Raw genomic sequence first — 17,050 nt, forward strand, 5'->3', positions numbered from 1 at the left:
CCTGTGAACTACTACAGAGTGGAAAAGTACTAGATTATGACCAAAATCATAAAGATGCAATCAGCACCGTACCTCTGGTTGGTAATGTATAAACATCAAAGTATTGCAAGATTATAAATATGTGCACACAGACACCTGCACGCAAATCTTTCAGATGCTTTGACTACAGTTATTTCAGTTATTAATTATTTCAGTTTCTCTTTGGTTTCCCTTTTTTTTACGTGGAAGAGGCAAAAAAAAGAAAAAGAAAAGGTTGGGAAGCTGGTGGGTACATGGCAGCAGGGCTTCACCGATGGGTAGGCAAAGGGAACCAGCAGGGAGGGGTGGCTGAGGCTGACAGTGCCGCTCCGCTGCAAGTGCTGCCCTTACCACCAGATCTCACACGCTCTCCAGGAGCGCAGCCCTGAGCACATCCAAAGCGCTGATACCCACCAGCGGGGCCAGACCCAAAGTAGGTCCCTCCACCCACCACCCAGAGACCTCATCACCGAGAACCGCAGCGCTGTACCCCATTCTTCCCAATCCCTGACAAGAAGAGGGGATGCCTCCTCCGAGTGTAAAATATACGTAACACCTCCAACGTACCATATGGATCCCTCTCTCTTCAAATTTGCTGGCTTGACCCCCTTCCATTCCAGTATCCCACTCCCCAGCTCCCTACTGCCGCAGAACATGGTTTATTTTGGAAGGGGCTCCCATGGACACGGAAGCAGAGTCCTTTTCCGAACACACCAGATGATGAACGTCAGGGACATCGGGGTTAGGACGTGCAAACCAGGTCATGACAAATTGAGACAGAATGGAAACCAGCACAACGCTGTCTCTGGGAGGCAGCTGATTTTCCCTGTCCAGTCAGTGCCTAATGTATTCTAACACAGTTTCAGCTTTAACTCTCCTGGACTGACAACAGAATTGAATTACGCTCCCAAATCTCTCTCTCAACCAGTCATAAGATTTCTTAATCCAACAAGAAGCACTTCCTTGGCAGAGTTGCAATTGTTATACTTTTCCAGCTTTTCTGATTTAGGGATTTTAATCTTTTTAGCCATGAATTGACTTCTCTGTACTAGCACTCACAGAAAAAAAATCGGCTATTGCTCGCCACGCAAGCTGCCAAGTTCCTGGGACCAGATGGAACGGATCCTGGGTTTTTAAAGGAGATCATTGACAATCAGAGAGAATACACTAAACACAAGCGAAGTTTCAAGAAGGTCGGACAAAGATTGATCGCAACACTGAAAAATTATAGGAGACTAAACAAGGAAATAGGAACGCTATCTATTCATCTCTAACATCTGTATCATGTAGAACACTGGAAGCTACAAACACTGCTTGAGTAAAGCTCCAGGCTAATGCAACCCACGTGTGCCCCCCTCATGGCCCCCCAGGAACGGGGATGCACTGCCCTCTCCCGACACGGAGGTCAGTCCTACTCTCGGGTGTGAGCTCCAGCTGGTGATCCTTCATTTGCCAAAGTGCTGAGCAAAATGGAAAAATCAGCTACAGGGGAGAGCAGAAGGAGACGCTCTAAAACATCACTGAGACCCACAGATTAGATCTTTGCCTCGAAGAGTAACTTTAACAAGGTACGTTAGAGCTGCCATGAAAGTAATGCAACGATGCCAGCTGAAAAGGGTGAGGAAAAAACCCAGCTACAGAGCTTTTGGAATATTCCTATCACTATCAGCGAGCGACGGGTAGCAGTTGTACGTAGGCAGGTCTTAATTCACCTCCTTTAAATCCCTCTGTTGTCTTTCGCAGTTTATATTTGGATGTTCAAGAAAGGAACGATTTGGTTACTGGACCCGAGTCTATGATACAGCCAGTGAAATTCTACCCCATCTTTTAAGCAGATTAGGATCTACACACAGACCTTTGAACCCGCCGTTACCGTGTTAGCTTTCGCAGCTCTGTCCCCAAGGAATAAAATGACTCCATTTAATTAGACTCAAACTCTCCTCACCTGCTCCAGAAGTTTCTTGTCACCTCATTCGATTGTGAACATAATTTAGGCTTAGAGGTTTGTACGGATTTTTCACTGGGGTGCTAAAGAGCTCTCTTATGCAATTACTGACCCATCTTGAAACTTTTCTGGGGACCTGGCAACAGAAACTCTGCTCGCCTCCTGTTGGTACTGTGTCTTGCACAATGGCTTCAAAGAAAGGGATTGTAATTCTCCCCCATAGACAATAACCCCAATAACATGCCTGCATTCACACCCATTTTATGGGTGGAGAAAATGAAGCACACAGAAGAGGGGAAATGAGATTCTTCTTCCAGTCCCAGAGCACTTTCAGCAGAAAATTAGGAAACCAGCTATTAATACCAAGCTGTAATTACTACCTGATATGCTTTTGTTTTAAAGTAATAATCACAGTCAAATCCATAGCAGCTCAGCTCGGTGGGTGGTGAAGAACACCAGTTTTATAGAATACTCATTGTATAAGAGAAGATGGTTCAGAATGAGCTGCCCCAGCACCCCCAGCCCAGAGGAACGGCTGTGTTGGGGCAGATCAAAGGCTCAGCTTGTGCAGCATCCTCTTTCCAACAGTGGCCATAAATGGATGTCCAAAGCAAGAGAACAAAAATAGGCTAAGTATATATAATACTCCTGTCTCTATTTATACACGTACATCTTTCCCCCTTGCTTCCATCTCCAGTCATTTCCAGCTCACTGAGCCCCTGATGTGGTTTCTGCCTGTTCAGTGGCAATCAGTTGATTTCCATTAATTTGTCCACTCTCCCAGAAGTGACGTAAGCTTCTAGCATCCATAATTTCCTTTGACAACCAGTTGCACCAGTCAACACCTTCACAAACAACCACCTACTTCAGACCTCCTTCAACCTGGCTCTTGTCCACTTCCTTTGACATCCCCAAGTTCTTGTGTCGGAAGCCAACGAACAATTCCCATCCTCCCTACGAGCCACTTCATTTCACAGACCTCTGACACATCTCCTTTACATATTTGCCAGCTGAAGGGTTCTAGTTCATTTAGTTCTTCCCCACACAGAAGTCAAAACCTCTGAACAGCCTTGTGGCTCTTCTCTGGGCATTTACGGTGTCTGCAAGTCTTTGGAGAGGGAAGGACGAGAGCTGCACAATGTGTCCACGACACGGGTAAATCAGGGATTTATAGCAATGAAGCACAAGAACACAGCGATACTCCCTCTTCCATGCTTAGCAGCTTTCCTAATATTTCCTTTGGTTAGGCTTTTTTCTGCTACTGAGCGTGGTGCCAATATTGTTGATGGAAATATACCCCAAAATATAACCCCAAAATCTCATTGTTGCACAGAACTGGAGCTAAAACCTCCCCAATTTCTCTCTTGCATGGAAATCAGCTCAGAGTCCATCATTTCATACAGGGTGTTAAGGATTGTTTTAGGGGAGAGTCAACACAGTCCTTTAAAGCAGCATAAGGCATAGATGCTTTGGCACAGGCTTGGCACTGCAGTGGGCTCAGACACATGTACTTCCACTCCGAATCCCTTCTCCCCCCGTGCTCTATCCGTGCACCCACCCCACACTGCAATAAAACATTATTTTAACTTACCCAGCGCTGTTTCATACAACCAGTATCTTCAAATTTGCTAAAAGCACACATAAATATTTGATAGAGCCGGCAATGCTGCTCTCACATCCAATTGCAAACAAGATTATTTTTTCTCCCAAACAAATCCAATAACTTGATTATCTGATCTGGTCCGGTCTTATTCTTCTGCTTTACAATTTTCAAATATTTGCAGTTGTAAGTCTTTCAAAGCTTTAATTTGCTTAAAATGATTCACAAGCACCTTGTTAATCTTTTATCAGTTTTATTACAAACTGTAAACAAAACCCAGTTCTTAAATAATTAAAGGGCATAACTAGCCCTCAGGCAAATGAAGTCCAGCGGGGAAGGGGGGAATAAAAAATTAAAAAAATCAGAGTAAGCCTGTAGATTTTTTGTTCTTCCCATCTACAGAACTGGTGAATCTAGCTTCAAAACAGAAAATAACTCTGGATGAACAGATTGCGCGTGACATCCCCCCAGCCAGCCTCTCTCAACTACTGTGTCCTGAATATTAATCTATCAAGTACCTACACGTTACTGGTTACAGCGTTAAACGTACCACAGGCTTCCAAGTCAATAGCTGTGTCCCCAACAGCCGCTCAAAATAATTCCCCTGCATTTGTGTGTCCCTAGACAAGCCTGAGTCTCTTCTTTACTGTCCCCAGAACAGTCCCTCCCAGTCAGCAGAATGCCCTACCACGGCTCATGGCCCAGGAGAAGGTGACTGGCACATGCTCCTCTGTCCTGCGGTGGCACTGGCTCACCTTAGGTTGGACCTCCCTGGGCACAGCACATTGGCAAGACTCAGAGAGCTCTTGCCCACGTCGCCCCAACCTGAAGCTCACTCCTGTGCCTGCCGGCTCTCGGCACAGCGGTGACAGCACACCCTGCTTGGCCAAAGCCCCCAGAAACCATAAAGTATATCACTTTTTCAGAAGTCTTCAATACTGAGGGCGTTGCTACAATTATTAGCAGTTTCATTGCACCATTGAGCAGAGGTCAGAACAGTCCAAGGCCAGCAGGGTGTGGGAGCTGGACTCTCCTAGCTTGGGGAGCAGAAATTTGGAAGAGGGATGCTGAAATTGAGGAAGAAGACTGCTGGTATGGACACTGACATCATGCCTCTTTGACTGGCAGCATCTCCAAGTCTGCCGCCCAACAGCCACAGGCATACTTGGCCTCGAATTTGGAAGAGAAGGAGTCCCTGACTCCCTGCAGGTGAGGGCAGCACCTTGGTTTCAAATGAGGGCCCCAGGAAGGAGTCCTCGTGTAGCAGACACACAAACAGTGATGATACCTCTGAATCTGGTCACCCATAAAAAGGATACTGCTACATCAGAGGTCCTCGGGGCTGCTAACAAAACCTCTAATTATTTGCATTGAAAAGCGTTATTTAATGCAATTATTACTGCTATTACACCCTGGTCTATCATCTACCAACTCTTCAGGCCAGCTGTGCTGAAGAGCAGTAGTCACCGGTACCAATCACTGTTCAACAATCTTGGGAATTTTGATACAAAGTTTCCAGCTTTCCAATGTATTTAAAATTGTGTTTCCTTCTTATTACAAAAAAGACCACTGTTAATGAAGCTCTCCAAAGCACTGCAATCCGAAGAAAACCTAAGGAACTATGAAAGACCATGCAAATTCTAATTACCTTTTGAAGGCTATGCTGCCATCCACAGAAAAATGGATTTAAAGGCATTACACACCTAAAAATATGTAATGGCTGCGTTGCGAGCTTATTACATGCAGTTCATTGTGCAAAGTTTTTTTTGGTTGTATGTTTTGTGCAGTGGGCTGTAAAAGTTGCTTAACAGAAGAAAATACATTTGATTAAAAATTTACATCAGAAGAACATAACAGGGCTTTTTTTTTCCTTGCTATTTTACCTGCCACTGACTATTCCCACAAGGATGCAGTTCTTCTTAGTCTCACAAACGCATGCAAAAAAACCAGGACTAAAGACGAAAAAAGTTTCATGTCTAGATCCCAAACCATATTAAAGACAAAGCTGTCCAAAAGCTGGCTCCAGTTGAAAAAAAAACCCCACGTATTCCCACTTATAGATGGGAGGATCCTGAAGTGACACTGAGATGCTTAAATAGTTCTGCTCCAGCGACTCCCTGTGTGAGAAACACCAAGGGGAAAATGGGTGGTCCTTGGACTTCCTCATTGACTCGGCCACGCTGGGCTGCTGCGAGTCCCACGGGGCTCCCGGCATCTGCCCAGGAGGGAGCAGCCCTGGAGTCGTCCCGATATGCGACTGTCCCGGATTTGAGGAATAAAGAGTCTTTCAAATCTCTACTGTATTTCTGGGCAGAGTCAAACAAACCTATAGGCCCTTCTAGCCCTTCACTTCAAAAGGTTACACATTAGTTTTATAGCAAAAAGCAAACTGCAAACGTTCAATTTACAGAACTGAAAGAAATCAGAAAGATTTAACACCTTACTTAAAACAGCCATATCAAAAACCACACAAGAGCTCTCCTAACAGCTGGTCCAACTCTCAAGAACTTCCAGAAGTGCAGAAAGATCCGTTTAAATCAACATAAGTAAACATTACTTAGCCCAACAATCTTCAGCAATGCCTAGAAATCTGAGCTACCTTTATGACCTTAAGGACCAGGTGGAGAATATAACACGCACAGAGATTACGCGCCTCGCAGCCTGCACCCGTTTGCAATTCCATGACCCATCCACCACTTTTCCTTTAATAGCACCGAAATAGAGAGGGGGCCAGGGCAGAGCAGGGACCTGCACATCGCTCACGTTGCAGGAGGTTGTTCCTCGCAGGAGGAACAACAGTTTGGCTGAACTTCTCTCAGTTCTGCAGACCCCGGAGCAGGGGCAGTTTTTGATGTGCGGCTCACGGGGCTGAACGCTGGCATTTCCTCCTCTGGGTTTCAGCCCTGCCCACACTTTTCACTGGGCACACAAGCCCCGGAGAGATGAGGCTACACGTACTGCTGGTGTGCCAGCCAAACCCAGCCTTCGAGGCCAGGACAAGGGGAAAACGTTGCTCAGATCCACTTGTCAGCTGAGAGCAAAGCGCAGCAGCAGTCACAGAATCATAGAAGGGCTTAGGTTGGAAGGGACCATGCAATTCCACCCCCTGCCCTGGGCAGGGACACCTCCCACCACACCAGGTTGCTCAAAGTCCTGTCCAACCTGGCCTTGAACCCCTCCAGGGATGGGGCAGCCACAGCTTCTCTGGGCAACCTGGGCCAGGCTCTCACCACCCTCATAGTGAAAAGTTTCTTCCTAATATCTAATTTAAATCTCTTCCAGTTTGAAGCCATCACCCCTCGACCTATCATTACATGCCTTTGTGAAAAGTCCCTCCCCAGCTTTCCTGTAGGCCCCCTTTAGGGACTGGAAGGGGCTCTAAGGTCTCCCCGGAGCCTTCTCTTCTCCAGGCTGAACCCCCCCAACTCTCTCAGCCTGTCCTCACAGCAGAGGGGCTCCAGCCCTCGCAGCATCTCCCTGGCCTCCTCTGGACCCGCTCCAACAGGTCCGTGTCCTTCTGCTGTTGGTGGCCCCAGAGCTGGAGGCAGCACTGGGGGGGTGTCTCCCCAGAGCGGAGCAGAGGGGCAGAATCCACCCCCCGGCCCTGCTGGCCACGCTGCTGGGATGCAGCCCAGGGTGCGGGGGGCTTTCTGGGCTGCCAGCACACACTGCAGTCCGGGCTGCATCCGCTGTCAGCAAGCACCCATCGCCTTTTCACACCTTTGCGTTCACAGAAATGACAGATAAAATCATAATGTGATAAGCAAAAGCCAAAATATGAAGCGAGGCAATTCTGTGCGATAGCGCTGTAGAAGAGTTGCAAACACAGGGTCACTCAGCCAACCAGGTGGGGAAAGCAGCTGAGCCCAAGTGAGCAGGGACCCTCAGGCACAAGGGCACCTTTGTAATAATCCCTATTTACAGGTAAAGCAAACGCCTACGTCTATTTTCCCGAGTTTGCTTAGAAGGCCCAGTATCAATACGCAAGCGCATAAAATAACAAATCTCACTCATTTCCCTAAAACTCTGATAGTGACAGGTGCAACACGATTTAAAAAATGCGAACTTTTAATATTCATAGGCAAGAAAGGAAAAATTTCAGCAGCTAAAAGTGATACAAATACTGAGCCAGGTGTCTGTGCAGAGTAATCTGGAAAGACACAACCCTTTGCTCGTCCCCTCCATCAGTTTAGGGAATAACATCTGATTTCACACCTGCAGAAATCCATCTACAAAGCAACGAGGAAAAGAAGTAGCAAAAATAAATAAATAAAATTAGCACAATTAACACCAGCAAACGCTTTTGGAGAGAAAGCAAGTGGGTTCCCACCTCCCAGGCACCAGCAAGGATGGTTTGAGTGCCGAGACGACCAGTTTTCCTGGGAATTGCTCTAGAAGCAGGCTGGGTGACTCCTGCCCTTCCTCTGGGCACAGGTCTGACCCAAAAAATCACCGACTCAAGCAGTTCTCCCCAATTCCATCAAGCCCTGGGCACAGATTTCTGGACGGGTTCATCATTCCAGGGAAAATGAACGTTTCGGTGAGCTCAGGGCACCAGACTGATTTATCACGGTGGCTATCTGGCCCTCTGCAGCACCTGTGTTATGCAAACACTGTGCACATTTCGGTACGCGGGCTAAAAAAACATGCACTTCTGAAAATGTGTTCCCCACCCCGGTAAGGGGAGGAAACGGTCCTGAGATAAAAACCTTTTTGTGTGGAGTGGGAGGGAGGAGAGGTTGTGCCACACGGGAGATAAATAACCAAATCTTTGTCAAATTACTGTTATAAGAGACAAGACAAATAACGAGCAAAGTCAGAGAAGAAAGAAAAAAACCCTAAATTCTCTAAAAATACAGCCAACACATGCATCCCCAGCTGCAGAGCAGCCCTTTCAAGACGCAACTCTCAGTGCTTGTCGAGAAAGACGCTTCCTGCCTGGATCCCCCCGGCAGAGCATCACAAGCCGATGGAAGTCACATCTGATGGGCTGCTCAGCACCAAGTGCCGGAATTACCGGGTGCAGACCTCATCATACTCTTAAAAAGTAATCTGGAATCAAGGCTTTGATTTAGATTGGCTTTATCCTTTACTTTCAAAGTACAACTGGTAATAATGTAGTCTGTGAGTTTAACATTTGAAGCAGGAGTTCCATTTACTTCTTTGTACTTACTGGAGGAAAATGACTGTAATTGAAATCTTTCTGCTGGAAATAAAGCCCTTCGAACATTCAAAGTGGTTGCTTGTCCTTAAGGCTTTTTATTTTAGCTGCCAAACCTGTAAACTGCCTTTCAGAGTAGTCAGAGTCCTACATTCGAGGAAGAAATGAATGTACGCTGTATCCAGGTACTGGGTGTTTTAATCTAATTTTCCAGCTAGGAATACAGCACTTCTCTCCCTTGGGCACTGATGGGAACAGGAAAATTAAGCTCTTCACTTCGGCAATATCTATCAATGAACCTCAAACAAGGCTTTCCAAGGACAAAGCAAAACCTTTCAAGTCCTCCAACATCATCCACAAGCTCCTCCAGATACCAGCAGGAGGACGTGAAGCCAGGCTGCCCCCTCACCCTGGCCCTCCCCGCAGCTCCCACAATTTCTACAATTTCATAGATTTCCAAGAGCTCACCTTTTTTTTTTTGCCCCCCCTCAGATCAAACTGATTTCCTAGTGTCAGCACTATTATGCGTATGAAGCCTTTGAATTTTAATTACAGTGTAAATGCACTGCGACTGAATATGGGTATTATGTAAAAATGGCTCGTGTCCAAATGACCTTATATTAAATCTTTGAAAGGGTAAACATAAAAACTTTGGGTTTTTTCCAGTAGGTTCCCTTGAAGTTTATAAAATAGAATGGTTGCAATTAACTTGATAATAGACCCAAGATGAAGTTGTGCGGATTTCTACTTTAGTTAATTTTATTATCTGATTATTTTAATCACAATTAAAATAGCGTTGCTGTGAAATGGTTTTACGGCACTTGTCTAACAACATAAAATAACTGTTTGGAGGACATGAGCAAACCAACATGCCAAAGAGCATCAGTTTATCCAACATCTACCTCATCTGGTTCCAGTTCCGGCATGTCTTTAGGATAAAAGGTGAACATCCAAAGACAGTTTTAGACCATCTCTCGGGCTTTCTGTTGCAGCAGCAAAGGCACGGCCACTGAATTTTTCTCCTGCCAGTATAAAAGAGCCACTGCACACGCAGGCAGCTGACACAAGTTGACTGGGTAAGATATTTCTAAGACATTTCAAGGCACCGGGTGGATGTAATGGGTTTGGAAGCTCCCAGAAGACCTGTGAGGGTTGAATTTCCTTGAAGCTCAGGCAAGTTACACCACCAACCCTCAGCCCGGGTCTACCTGCAGGTAACCCAGATGGGATGAGCAACATCCAAACACAATCTACACAACAGTTTATAGCAGTACGACGTAGTGATGCCAGGGGAATAAAACAGGTTGACAATCTAAATGTGAAGGAATATTTTACAATATATAAGCTGCCTGCAGAGTTAGCTCTGGCTTGTATATAAATATATATGCTTTATCACAGAGGGGTCTTCAGACAGCAAAATCTTCCAAAGGAAATCAAAGGCAAAAAAAATTTAATATAATATTTGTGATGGCCAGAGGCAAGCATGTCAACTTCAGCGAAGCCAGCCAGCTAATAAAAATGTCAATGAACTTCTTTACAACGGAATTAAAAGGGAGCGGTGCGCTGTCGGTATTGTGGCACACAGGAAAAGCAGTTTTAACACTGATTTAACCAAGATATTGCACTGACGTGAGGGCAGAGACCCAACCTGTCCCTCACCTCAGATGACCTCCCTTAACCGAGATTATATAACCCTTCCAAATGAGGAGAGCAAACTTAATTTAGTTTTCACAGGCTGCTGCCAGAAGAGACATCACTGTCCTTTCTACTCACCCTCAACCAGGTATTTCCAGGTACATCCTTTACAGCTGCTCGCTTGGGGTAAACTGGGACACGCGCTGATCTGACTGAAAGAGGAAGCCAGCCCCAAAAAAAAGGACTAAAACTCATTTGGTTCCAGTTGGATCCGCTCCCGGCCGTGTGTCACCATGTGGCTGCACGAGCACCACCGCTGACAACGTGGAGCTGGGGGTGGGAGCGCTGGCTCCTGCAGCAGCCCACGCTCCCGTCAGCTGGAAAGGAGAAACCCACCTCCAAGCGAGGTGTTAAATCTAGTTAGACAAACTGCCGTAAAAAGCCGGTTTGCGAATTTCAAAGGTACTTCAGCTAAGCTAACACAAACCCTGTTTCTAAAACCTTGACAACAGGGAAGAGTCGCAAAAGAATTTGACCTAATTTTTGTCACTGGTACGGTTACGCTACCGCAGAAGCACTTGTTTCGTGGAGCGTGTACCCGCGGTGTCCAGGCAGAGAGCTGCGCCAGTTTAATAAATTCAGCGTCAATTCACACTTTAGTCGCGCTCGCACAATTTTTACACGCAGACAAGTCTTGGAGCTAATGCAGAATAAGCCAAGCATCAACCACGACATGAACGGGGGCGAGGGGGCACATCCCTGCCTGTAGCCGAGACCTACGTTTCTCAAGTGCCTTCCACGAGGAAAGCCCCGAGTCCACGCAAAGGCTCTTACTACACACAATGCTCAATAAAAGACCAGGTGTGCACTTCAGTTTGTGTACGTGCATTAGGGTCTTGTATTCCCCACCCCCCCAACAGAGGAACAGACTTGGAAACCTCCCTGGTGAATCAGAAGAGAATCTTATACGGCCCAAGTAACTCTAAGAAAGATACAGATTAAATGGGTTTCCTGGATTTCATCCATGTTCAAATTTCCCAGGTTGTAGATCTCAAAAATCTCTGTCTCTGACAAAACTGGTGTGACAGGTTATGAAACCCACGCACAAAATCACCCGGTGACAGAAAAGCAGGAACATTATCTGCTCCGCTCGGGAACTCGAGGGCTTTCTGGCTTTCTGCTTGAACTGCGAGGAGTGTTAAAAAAAAAAAATAAAAAAGGAAAAAAAAAAGAAATTGAATCACAAAACATAAAGGTGAAAAAAACCCCAACCCTGGTATTTTAAATAGCTGACCTCACCCACGGGCAGGTAACTACTGATTTAATTAGATTTTTTTTCTTTCCAGGAAGAGTTTCACATGCTAAATATGCAGAGTCCATTTGTTTTGATATAGATGTTTATAGGTCTGATATGATTTTAAATAACACAGAATTATTGTAGGGAAACAACAAGGAGATAAAATATAACTGCCTGATAAAGTGGGTTTTGCAGTCAAATTGCCTTTGTAAGACCGGCCAAAACAAATGAAAATGGGATAGTTAAATCTGTGACTTTGTTAAATATGGTATTTGCAGCCTGGGATAAATGATAGGACAATCTTGTTAAATGAAATATATATGCTTCTTGTTAAATGAAATATATATGCTTTCACTGTGTGCAGTATAACTTGAGGCACAAAGACGAGAAATAAATCAATGTGGGACTGTTTGCCAGAATAGAAAATTTCAGGCTAATGGCACATGCATGGGTTTTCCCTCTAAGAATACCAAGTTGCTAACTGCTCGAGGGTGGTTACGGAGCAGAGAGTGAGACTTCTTAGTATTTCCACCAAAAAAAAGTTGTCTTGCTCCCTTCCCCCTTATGCTGGATTAAAGAAAACAGCAATGCTACACCCAAATACTCTGACTGGGTCCCAGCGTTACAAGATCCATCTCTAACCTGGGGCAGGAAACCCCTCCAGGGAGACATTCCGTGAAAAGGCATCACTGTCAGGCAGGTCCCTGCTGAAATTCTTGTCCATCCTCTCCCCGTCCCCGTCCCTCTGTTTCCCCCAGGCAGCTGGTACCAAGGGACAGGCGAGAGAAAGCAGAAGATGAGCATAAAAGGAAAATCCAACCGAAAGCAGCGTGTTCTGCACAACAGGAAATGCAGCAAGTCCCACAGTAAAACCTCCAGCAAACAGCCTCAGAATACATCTCACTGCTTTTTGATCAATATACCTTCTTTTTTTCCATCATAATTACAGACAATTAAATATTTGCTTTGTGACTAAAGGAGAAGAACAGAACTGACTTCCCTGCAGAAGCAGGTCACATCTCATAACCGGCTCTACAGAACAAGAAATATTCCTGCCTTTCAAGCTGCACACGAGAAAAACAAATACATCTCTACCACTGCGTTTTTTGGTTGTTTTTTTTTTAACTGACAGAGCACCATCGAAATTAGATCTGAGCTTTTCTTTTCCCTTCCACTCGCATCACGCTGAAGTTGAGGCTGTCACATTCCAAGCCCATACCCTGCGCTGCTCTGGCTCTCGGCACAACGTTCTCTATCAAGCCATAGAAAAACAAATTCACCAGCAAAACTTCTCAGCGGCGTCCCCTCCACTGGTGGCCAGAGCTGCCCCTCAAGGGAAGGGGGCTGCAGGGAACCACACAGCAATCCCTTGGGAAAGGCTGCGGGAGAAAACGTACCACTTACCTTCTCCGCATACTTGAACTTGACGTAGAACCAACTTGACTTGATCATTGTCTCACCTCCTGCCCTCGTTAAAAAGCAAAAAAGCACCCCAAACCTATGCTGCTGCTGAAAAGCAGTGTGCCAGCACTCCTTCCGTCAGAGCCGGCAATTTTCCAAGGGGAGCACAGTATTTAGGGGAAGTGAAGGATGGGAGAAAGAAGAAAAAAAAAAAAAAAAAGGAGAGAAAGAAAAACCGATGCTTTCCTTCCGCAGTTCCAGTTTGTCCCCTCCTGCCCTCCCAACACTGAGTGCGATCTCGCTTGCTGCAACCGAGCTCGCCGAATGCCTTCGCTCGGCGGCTCGCTGTCAGCTTGGCTGCCTGACAAGAGAATTCCTCAAATGGACTTCAGCTGCATTCATCACAAATGGCACATGTCAGTAAAGCCAGGAGGCTGGCTCCGGTGCTGGCAGCCTCCCAGGACCATGACCTCCCCCAGTGGGATGAATAATGAATTCCAGCACTTCCCTCCAGACACAGATTAACACCTGGCTAAACATTATTCTGACAATGAGCTTGCCCATTCGGAGAACCCTACGCCACCGCGTTAACCCCTCGCTCTCCCACCCAGCGATGCTTCGGAGGCTGCCCCACAGTGCCCTCCCCCATCTGAAGAAAGATTACGGAACTATATATAGTTTAGAAACAATAAAGCCTCTTAAGCATAAAGCAAACATCTCCTTTCCAATTCTGCTGCTGCGGTAAAGCTACTGTGTAACCGGAGCAAGTAATCAGGAGTCAGGCTCTCCTTTGCTCCCCCCCTTTCTCACCCTCCCTCTACATGCCCACTTGTTAAGTTCTGATGCTGTCAGGCTAATATTTTAACATAATATCTGTAAAGACCTTTTAAAAAAAAAAAAAACGAAACAACAAACACCAAACCAACCCCCCCAAAAAAACAACTACCACTAGCAATATGAAGGTAATGCATAAAAAATCCCGGGAAGACACCCATCAGACTACGTGTTCTTTTGTCCCTTCAGAAAGCCTGCCCAATTCCCTCTCTCTGGTTTAATGAGACACATTGATTTGGTTGCAGCCGCCGCAAATCTCCCAGCTCCACGCACGCCATAGAGCAGCGAATATCAAGTTGCAAAGTACAGGATGAATATAATCAGCCTACTGTATTTCCGCTGTGTACACCAAGGGCTGCACTGGAGCAGAGCTATCTGGCCCAGCATCCCACCTCCAAACACTTCAGGATGCACAAGGAGACGATGCAAGAAATCTCAAGTGCCCACAGCATCGTGTCTAATAACCCAGCCTGACCTGAATTTGTTAAGCATGTAATTGAAGCTACATAAGATGAAGGAGGTTCAGAATTTTGCTATATGCAGTAGGAGAAAGTGGCCTCGTTTTGTTGTTTTTAACCAGCTGTCTGGTTATTTTAAGCGAGAGTCTCACAGTATCCTATCCTGCAAAAAAAGAGAATGATTTGGTCCTCATTATTTTCAGATCAGTTACGATTTTACAGATTTTTCTCGCCTCCTTTATATCACACTTTTTGGGGACTGGAGACTCCCAGACTATTACATTTCTCCTTGTAGGGAAGCTGTGCGTGTCTCCGCAGATCCTTTTCATCATTCTCTGTACCTTTTCTAGGTCTAGGTATCTTTTTCATAGGCTGAGATGGAATAAATACGTGTACCACTGACTTACCACCTCCTGCTATATGTACGCACAGAGATATGTAGTGGATGAGACAGACCCTGAAACCCAGTTTGTCAATATTACCTAAAAAGTACTATCGATGCTGGTGAAGGCCTCGTTGTATCATATGAAAGCCAAAACTTTCATAAAAAGCCAGAAAGCCTAGCTGCTCATTCACTTGCCAACAGAGGATTTTAGAACTTTTCATAAACTAAGGTTTATACAAGGAACCCGAATACCAATAATGACTAATAAGAGTCACCTCATTTAATTGAAGGTATGGCTCTAACCTCCCTGTGTGGCTTTGCCAGTGGGAAGATGCCCCAGCCCGTCACTGGGGCCAGCAAGTCCCTTCTAACCCCCCTCAACCCAACCTCAGCCAAAATCCTTCAAATCACCGCCATCCACACCCGGAGCTGTCAGAAATGGCTCCATTGATGCCACACAACAGTATTCCCACCCGCCCTTTAATTCTGCACTTCTGGGAGAATTAACATATGCTCAAAGGGTGGGAAAATGCCTCCGTCTTTTCCAGGTCTATGGAAACACCGTGCAAAGGCAATAGTAGATGGGAATGTCTCCTACAGGGAGCACACAGCCAAAGCCAACTAAACCACTGATTTTTATTGGCACCTTCTATTTTCTGCACCTGAAAAGCTGGGTTTTGAGTTGCAAATGAATAAATAGGACGGATCTGGCTGTATGTTCGAATGAGATCAGGTCAGTGCAAGTGCCTCGCTTCCTTCCCGGTGCTGCTCTGCCAAGGGCTCTGCTGGTACCCAGGTCCCTGCTGGCACTGCCCGGGGACGTACTGCAGACACCCATGTGAACCACAGAGCTGGTGTCAGGAGCGTGACTCATCCTCAAGCTGCCTGTGTCCACACGGACACCACGCTCTCTTGTACCCAATTATAGGAAGTTTGCTCGCTGCATCGACCCAGGAGTCCCCAAGGGGACCTGGGGGCAATATCACAGGGCGCAACCACCGCAGAAGTGAGCTCTGACACCGCGTACCAAGCACAAACAGCTGTGGCTCAAAGCAATTACCAGGCCCTGGATGTTTTCCACTGGTTCATTAGCATCTGGCAGGACCTAAAGTTCCAGGGTCACTAAACACAGAGCTAGTATTTTATCTCAGGAAAATGCACGATGACATCCCTTGAGAGCTGTCCTTTAGTAATCAAAGGACAAGTGCAGCATGGGGAGCGGAGATGCAGGATTTCCAGCCACCACATCCCCCAGCCAGGCAGGGAAGAGCCGCCCACACCACAGGACTGCTCATTTTTTGTCACACTGTTGAAAGCCCCAACATCAGCATCCACAAACAGCCCCAAACCAGCACCGACAGAACCTGGTTATTTCTTTGAATACAAATAGCTGCTTAGGTTCACACCTGTACACAACAGCTTGATTTTCAACACTGCATTCATCTTTGCAGTTGAGCAAAATACACCATTTATTTCAAAACCTACAGTGTCAGCGCTTTGTCTGAAACGTATTTGACTTTTGTATTTCACAGAGTTATTGTCTATATGGTGCATCACCCAACAGCTTCGCTTCTCCTCTGCTGATTCATCTTCACTTGTTAGGGACACGCTGCCAGACAAACCATGCCTTGGGTAGGAATTCATCCCTAAACACGCTGTAGCCCTGACCTCTGGCATCCCACACCTTCTCCTTCAAACATCCATTGATAACATGAAATAATGTACTATTCAGATTCTAAGTTTGTACAGCCAAAATCCGGACTCGACTTTCTGTACTTCCCTGAAGGGAACCATATTTTGAGAGAATATTTGCAATTCTCCCAGAATAAACACCTTTTGATTTATTCAGCAGGTTTTGTCATACTCTAATACACCATTTGGAATGTGAGACGGTGTACAAAGGAGTTGAAATAACCTCCCTTTTAACAGGCCATTGGTTCTAAGCCTTTTAATACACCCTAATGTATATTTAGATATTGATCCATATTCCTTTCAATTATCCCCCATGACAAAGCTCATCATACCCAAGGCAAGCAAACCAAAGGGCAAGTAGTACCCATTGGATTTTTAAGTTGCCTAAAAGGAGGCTCTACCTCCTCCTCTTCCTTTTTTTGACTCTGGGTTTGTTGTCGACTCAGACCAGCATTTCCTCGGTGCTCCATGGGAGGGAGGGAGGGAAGGAGCAAAGCGGGCACTATTTCACCTTCTACGTGCCCTGAAGAACCCACTTGCAAGGGCGCACAGCGGAGCCAAATAAGCCGAATATCCCAAAATAAGCTAAAGAGCACTGACCCTTATCCCGAGCAAGGCCAACCT

At 46.0% G+C, this 17,050-nt stretch overlaps 1 protein-coding gene across 2 annotated transcripts in view; it reads right to left on the bottom strand.

Moving 5' to 3' along the window:
* AUTS2 (activator of transcription and developmental regulator AUTS2) overlaps positions 1-17,050 on the bottom strand; it is an 801,330-nt gene that overhangs the window by 520,161 nt on the left and 264,119 nt on the right. The window lies entirely within an intron of this gene.

Source organism: Numenius arquata, chromosome 18 (assembly GCF_964106895.1).
Source record: "Numenius arquata chromosome 18, bNumArq3.hap1.1, whole genome shotgun sequence".
NCBI lineage: Eukaryota > Metazoa > Chordata > Aves > Charadriiformes > Scolopacidae > Numenius > Numenius arquata.